At 38.7% G+C, this 7,423-nt stretch overlaps 1 non-coding gene across 1 annotated transcript; it reads right to left on the bottom strand.

The window, feature by feature from the left end:
* Nucleotides 1-867: 867 nt before the first annotated feature.
* On the bottom strand, nt 868-974 carry LOC112535080. Its single transcript, XR_003079279.2, has one exon. It is a non-coding gene; the product is annotated as a small nucleolar RNA R71 (small nucleolar RNA).
* Between the last annotated feature and the right edge of the window lie 6,449 nt (nt 975-7,423).

The following is a 7,423-nucleotide window of genomic DNA, read 5'->3' as shown; positions in this document are numbered from 1 at the left end:
TAAATCTAGAAACCATCTGTCATTAATTTTAGGCTAGATAACAAAGAACGAAGTAGTAACTCTAGGATTTCATTTTCTCGAGGAATACGATATTTTAATACTTGTCGTTGTGCTAGGCTACATCGATAGGTTCACTACCTTAGTTGTAGTTACATATGCAGCGCATCAAGTTTTTGGCGCCATTGCCGGGGAACTTTGTTTGAAAACTAGAGTGAAATTTGCTGTTTGTTACTTTAGTCATTTTTCTTTTCTATTTTTGTCATTTACTTTTTATCCATTTATTCATTCATTTATTTGCTTGGTTTGTTGCTGCCTTATTTATTTCAAATAGTTTATGACTAGGAGTTCTAATCCTGCACCAGTAGACCCTCTGTCTGAACCAAACCGATCCCTCAAGCAGCTAAGGAAGAGATTAGACGTGGAGGAGGAGGAGCAGATTGAGACTCCTGTCCATACACCAATAAACATGGGAGACGACACCAACAACATCGCTGAACAAACAGGACAATGTATGAGTTTGCTAGACCTTTCCTGGAGCGGACACACACTAGTATAGTGAGGCCAGCTGTTGCAGTAAATAACTTTAAAATTAAGCCAAATGTCATTCAGATGGTGCAGCAGCGTGTACAATTTGGGGGCTTGCCTAATGAAGTTCCTAATGCCTACATCATGAATTTCTTGGAGATTTATAATACCTTCAAGATAAATGGGACTACCGATGATGCCATTCGGCTTAGGCTGCTCCTATTTTCCTTGAGGGATAGAACAAAGAGATGGCGACAGTCCCTACTAGCTAACACTATCACCACTTGGAGTTCTTTAGCTGAGAAATTTCTTTACAAGTACTTTCCTCTTACTAAGACTACAAAGATGCGTAATGATATTTCTCCTTTTATGTAATTTGATGATGAGAGCATGTATGATGCGTGGGAGAGGTACAAGGACTTACTAGGATGTTGCCCACACCATGGTTTGCCATTATGGATGCAAGTGCAGGTGGGGCCATCAATAGTAAGACACTAGAGCAGGCCCATAATTTAATTGAGGAGATGGCCATGAACACATATCAATGGCAGTCTTCTAGGAGTAGGCCAAGATGGCAAGGAGTGGTGAACTAGGTAGATTCTACATCAGCCTTGGCATCTCAAGTGGAGCTTTTAGCCAAGAAGATCGACCAGCACTACGAGTTTTATGGTGGCCCACACTACAGTGCAAACTGTAATACGGGAGGTATGTTTGCTTCTTCTTCATCTTCTTCTTTTGCTAACCATGAACAGGTTGATTATATGGGAAATGCACCTAGGCAGCAGAATAACCCGTACATCTACACATACAACCCAAGGTGGAGAAACCATCCCAACTTTGGATGGCGAAATAACAATAGCCAGGGTTCAGTAGGATTTCAGCAGTTGCACCAGCTGCAACCCTAACAACAGACTATTCTCCCTCAACTACCTTAGAACCAGGAAAAGAAACCAAATTTAGAAGAGTTGATGATGAAGTTTGTGTCCACTTTAGAGAATAGGTTTCAGCAGACGGACACAACACTTAGAAATCAGCAGGCCTTCATACAGAATTTAGAGGCCAAATATCTAAGATGCTGGTTGAGAGATAGCCAGGGATACTCCCCAGCACCATAAAGTCAAACCCAAGGGAGCATGTCAAGGCTGTCACCTTGAGATCAGGTAAGTACTTAGCTAGCTCTTTACCTATGGTTGACGATGATATTGTTATGCAGGATGAGCCAGCCAGGAAGGAGCCAGAGCCTAAGGTGACAGAGCTTGCCTGAACTGAGGATAAGAAGATGAGTCCTGTGAGAGAATACCAATCGCCAAATCCATATCTTGCCAGGTTGAAGCAGGAAAAGGTTGATCAACAGTTTGGTAAGTTTTTGGATTTATTTAAGCAACTGAGGATTACCCTACCTTTTGTTGAGGCTATATCGCAGATGCCCAGGTATGCGAGATTCTTGAAGGAGATTCTAAGCAACAAAAGGAAGTTGGAGGACTTGGGACTAGTGATACATGAGGAGTGCTCAGCCATTCTTTAAAACAAGCTACCAGTAAAGAGGCATTATCCAGGGAGTTTTACTGTTCCCTGTATTATTGGTGATTTGCATATTAGTGATGCTTTAGCTGATTTAGGAGCTAGCATCAATTTAATGCCTAGCAGTTTGTTTGAAAAATTAGGTTTGAGTGAGCCAAAACCTACTAGGATGAGCGCAAAGTTAGCGAATAGGACTGTGAAATTTCCTAGGGGAATAGTTGAGGATGTACTTGTTAAGGTAGACAAGTTTATATTTCCTGTTGATTTTATTGTTATGGATATGGAGGGTGAGAATAGCGTACCTTCAATCCTAGGTAGACCTTTCCTTGCAACATCTAGAGCTATTATAAATGTGTGTGATGGAAAATTATAGCTTAGAGTAGGTGATGAGACTATTACCTTTGACCTTAGCACTTCTATGAGACATTCACTTGACCATGATGATACTGTAGATTCTGTGGATGTTTTAGATGATATTGTGGGGTCTAAATTGTAAGAAATATTACTTGATGATCCTTTGCAGGTGGCATTACATGTTGAGGATGAAGAGGAGTTGTCCAACGAGGATGTGTTGGAACAACTTGCTTGTTTGCTGGCTAGTGAGCCTAGGAGGTCTGCTGACCATTTTGTTGATATTGACAGGTCAGGGGTGCAGGAATTAAGACCTTCACTTGAGGAGCCACTAGCCTTAGAGTTGAAGTAGTTGCCTAAGCACTTGACCTATTCCTATCCAGATGAGGCGGAGAAGCTGCTAGTGATTATTGCAGTTGATTTGGCTCTTGAGAAGAGGGAGATGACATTAGCCTCTCTCAAAAAGTACCCCGAGGCCTTTGCATACAAGATTGCAGACATTCCTAAAATCAATCCCAGTTATTTTTCACATAAGATCCTGATGGAGGATAGTTACAGGCTAGTGGTACAGCCAGAGCGACGGTTGAACCAGAACATGAAGGAAGTAGTAAAAAAGGAGGTAATTAAACTTTTGAATGCATGTTTGATTTACTCTATTTCTAACAGCTCTTGGGTTAGTCCTGTGCAAGTTATGCCCAAGAAGGGAGGTATGATAGTGGTCAAGAATGAGAAGGATGAGCTGATACCGACTAGGAAGATAACTAGTTTTCGAGTTTGCATTGATTACAGGAGGCTTAATGATGCAACTCAAGAGGACCATTTTCCCTTTCCTTTTATTGACTAGATGTTAGAACGTTTATCAAGATATGGTTTATTGCTTTCTTGATGGTTTTTCAGGTTATTCTCAGATTCCCATTGCACCTCAGTACCAAGAGAAAACCACTTTCACTTGCCCCTATGGTACGTTTGCTATTTGTGTTAGCTACAATCTAAGGCAGTGTACCTATCGATGCAGTCTAGCACTAATGGCGAGTATCAAGGTCGTATTCCTCGGGAAAGTAAAAGCCCAGATTTACTGATGTAGATGATTCTATGCATATTTATTGATTGTTTATCAGTCGTTTATTCATGTATTTAAGTCATATTTATTCCTGTTTGATCACACTTTGGTATGTTTATGAGTTTTTCAGGATTTCAGACTCCTTGATGGGAAATTGATTGATTTTCGGGCAGAAACCAAGCTATATGGATGATTTATGCATATTAGATGTTTGTCGGAGTCGATTCCTTGATAAGCTCATAATTCGAGGCCTTTGCACAGGCAATTGCACGACCATGCACATTTGCACGGCCTCCCTTGCCCATTGCACGGGCCATTGTATGGGCATTGCATATTTGCACGGGCCGTGGCACGGGCCGTGCATATTTGCATGGGCCGTGGCACGGGCCATGGCACAAGCTAGGGCACTTCTGCCTATAAGTAGGCGCACGTAAATTGAGACAGGGTTCCGCTTTTGATTTCTAGACTTGCCTACGCGCGCGACCTTTCACTTTTGCACCTCTGTTCTTGACATTTTGGGAGACCAACGTCAGTTAAAAGGATTGATTTGGAGGATTCAAGCAAAGATTGAAGTTTCTAAACGATTGATCAAGACATCCGACATCCATACTTGAGGCTGGTTTCAGAATTGGCACTTGCGACATTCCCACTCCGATTCGATAGAAGAGCGGTTTTATGTTCCATTTTCTTTTCTGTTATTTATTTTCTTTTGTATTTGTTTCTTTCATTATGAGTAGCTAGGACTGCCGAACCCATTGGGGTTCACTTTTGTTGATGGATTGTGTTTAATTATTGGATTTTTATCTGCCATTTTTGTAATCTTCTTACTGTTTAGTAATAAAATTTGATTCAATTAATTTGAGACATTAAATTAATTGTCTTCTAGGTTGTTTCTTGACATTGAGAAATGCTTTTTACAACTAGAAATTAAATGGTAAGAACTGGTAGTTAACACTTAGAGATAAGGTTAATTCACTCACCGGATTAAGAATTAACAACTCTTAATAGTTCTAAATCACGCTTAGTGATGTGTGCTACTTGTGTTAGCTACAATCTAAGGCAGTGTACCTATCGATGCAGTCTAGCACTAATAGCGAGTATCAAGGTCGTATTTCTCGAGAAAGTGAAAGCCTAGAGTTACTCCTTTGTTCTTTGTTATATTAACCTAAAATGAGTGATGAATAATTTCTAAACCAACTAACAGCTACAAGCTAAGTTCTAAGTGAGATGCAGAAATAATTGATAAATAAAATAACCAAGACAAGAAAGCAAACCCAAAGGGAACCTAAACTAGTTGCAATCAAACAAAAGATAAAGGATTGGTGAGTCTAATTATGCTACCCGTGGATGAATTCTTAACCGAATTCGATTTCTCGAGAGAGAGAACCGAATTCCTAAATCTAATAACTTAAACTTGGAATCTTTTCCTAACGATTGATTCTTAAATTGGCATTAAGCTTTAATCCGCCTCTATTAAGCTTTGTTAATTCTTAATTCGGCTAGTTAATTATCCTTATTTGTAAGCGATTATTAACCAGTTCTTGCTATTCAAAATTTCAATTGCGAAATGGACTTCTGAATCACACAAAGCAATCTAAACACACAATTCACAACGTCTCATGAATAATGCATTATCTTATTAATACTGAAAGCAAGAAGAATACAAAACTAACCCAAACAATCCAACAATATAATACTAAGCCAACATAGTAAAGAAATCCCAATGGATTTAATCAATCTAGCTAATCATGTTCATTATCAAAATCCACAAGAATTCAATTACAACAATGAGTAAAGGTAGAGAAAACCCGATTACACCCTTGGATGAGAGTAAACAGCCTCAATTCCTCTTGCTCGAATTGAATCGATTCTTGTTCCTCTTGCTCGATTTGAAAACCAATCAACGAACCTCGCCCAATCTTCAATCTTTGAAAGCAATCCGATTGAAACCTTGATCCAAGTCTCCTTTTCCCTTAGTTCCAGCTCAGAAAACCCTTAGAGAGAGAAATATTACGGTTTGGGACGTTCTCCCCCGTTCTCCTTTCTTTCCTCTTGCTTTTTCTTTTAATTAATTCGTCCTGTTGCCGTGAACATGGCTGTGTTCCTGTCCGTGTTACTCTCTGTGGTCGTGCTCCCTAACGCCTCTTCTTCTTTGATGTTTGATGCACCCAACACGACCGTGTTGGTGCTTGTGTTAGGAACACGGCCAGTGTTGAAACTAGCACGGCCATGTTCAGCTTCCTCATGCTCGTACTTAGCGTGTTTCGGCAGCTTTGACATCCCATTATGCTCCAATTCTTCCATTTATCATTCTTTGACTTCTTTTGAACCTAATGCACACAAACAGACGCATAGGGTGAGTGTTGGGACCAATTCACATTCAAATGTCCATAAAATTAATCTTAAAAGTCCCATTTAGATGTTTGTATTTTACGCACATCAAATAACCCCACACTTAGCTCATTGCTTGTCCTCAAGCAATCAAAAGTAAAATAAGGAAAATAAACCACTAAGGAACAACACTTAAACTGACAAACAAGCTAGAGAGCTCCTGCACATATCCTTAACAAGCGTAAGTCAAAGAAAAAGAAATGAAGCAATCAATTCAAGTATCACAACCAAGATGCCAATAATTCGCAAAATATTGTCTCAACAAAATTATTCAGAACCAACTGCTCACTAGATTCACTCTAAATCACTTAAAGTGTTTAAAGGGTAGTGTTTAATCGCTCAATGCATCAACTACTGCCTTACTTACTATATGCTTGCTCTTAAATCCTACTCCTACCACTTATGGAGAGTCAACAACCATGTCAAGAGGTCTTTATAAGGGTTGTAATGGGGATTAGGTAGGGGTAGGTAAATTTGGTAAGAGTTGAACCTATGGTGTTCTGCAATGAAATACATGACCTGTACACAAGCCACAATGATCATAAGGGGTAAGCAATGGACAGTAGTCCAAGGTGGGAAATAGGAATCAAGTCAAAATGTTTAGCTTATTTACTTTCTTTCTTTTCATCACCTTTCCCTCTTATTCTTCTATTTCTTTTTTTTCTTTTTTTTTCTTTTTTTTCATAAAGGAAGAACATTCACATAATAGAGTGAATTTCTTTTGGATTGAAGAAAGCTGCTATAAGATTCCACACTATTCCCAATACAAAAATTCCCAATAAAAACAACTCATATGCAAAATCATAACCCAAAGCAGAATAAAACTAAGTGGTAATGGAATATGATAAAAAAAATGGTAAAAGAAGGGGTTATCTACAGAAGCAATAAACGAATGAAGGCTATTTGGCTAGAATGAAAAACCTAAGTGCCTCTATCATACCAAAGTGTTAAACTCTCCTTGTGGCCCTCATAAGCATTACCGAGCAAGTTCTAAAAGTAAAGGCGATGGTGGCACTCTCAACAAGAAATAAATACAAGCATATAAAGTGTATGCTTACAATTTAGGCTCAATTTCTCACAAGTGTGCTTTTAAATAGGTTCCAAACAAAAATCATCAAAACAGAATTAAATAAACCAAAGCAACTTAGTGCAAAAACTCAAACTAATTATCTTACATTCTTTCGCAAAACTCAACACTATCGGTTTTACCCGATCACATGGACATAAACAGGATTTCAAAAGCAAGTCAACAGTAAGAGCATCAAAACAAAGTGAAAATTTTTAAAAATTTTACAAACAATTACACAAAGAATAAACAAATAACTGAGATGGGATAAATATCAGCCACCCCACACTTAAAGGACACACTGTCCCCAGTGTACAAAATATATAAGAAATGAAAAAGGAAAAAGAACTAATACTGCCCTGACTATGGCTCCGAAGTGAAAAGAGGCGCATCGTCAGGTATATCAGGGCGTTGGTTGGTTTGTGGTGCAGGAGTGGCTGCAAATAATAAAATAAAGACTTAAAATCGAAACTAAAACAAAAATTAAATAAAATATGAAAACTAAAACT

This window comes from Ricinus communis, chromosome 4, assembly GCF_019578655.1.
Source record: "Ricinus communis isolate WT05 ecotype wild-type chromosome 4, ASM1957865v1, whole genome shotgun sequence".
Classification (NCBI taxonomy): domain Eukaryota; kingdom Viridiplantae; phylum Streptophyta; class Magnoliopsida; order Malpighiales; family Euphorbiaceae; genus Ricinus; species Ricinus communis.
This window is presented reverse-complemented; position numbering and strand designations above follow the sequence as displayed.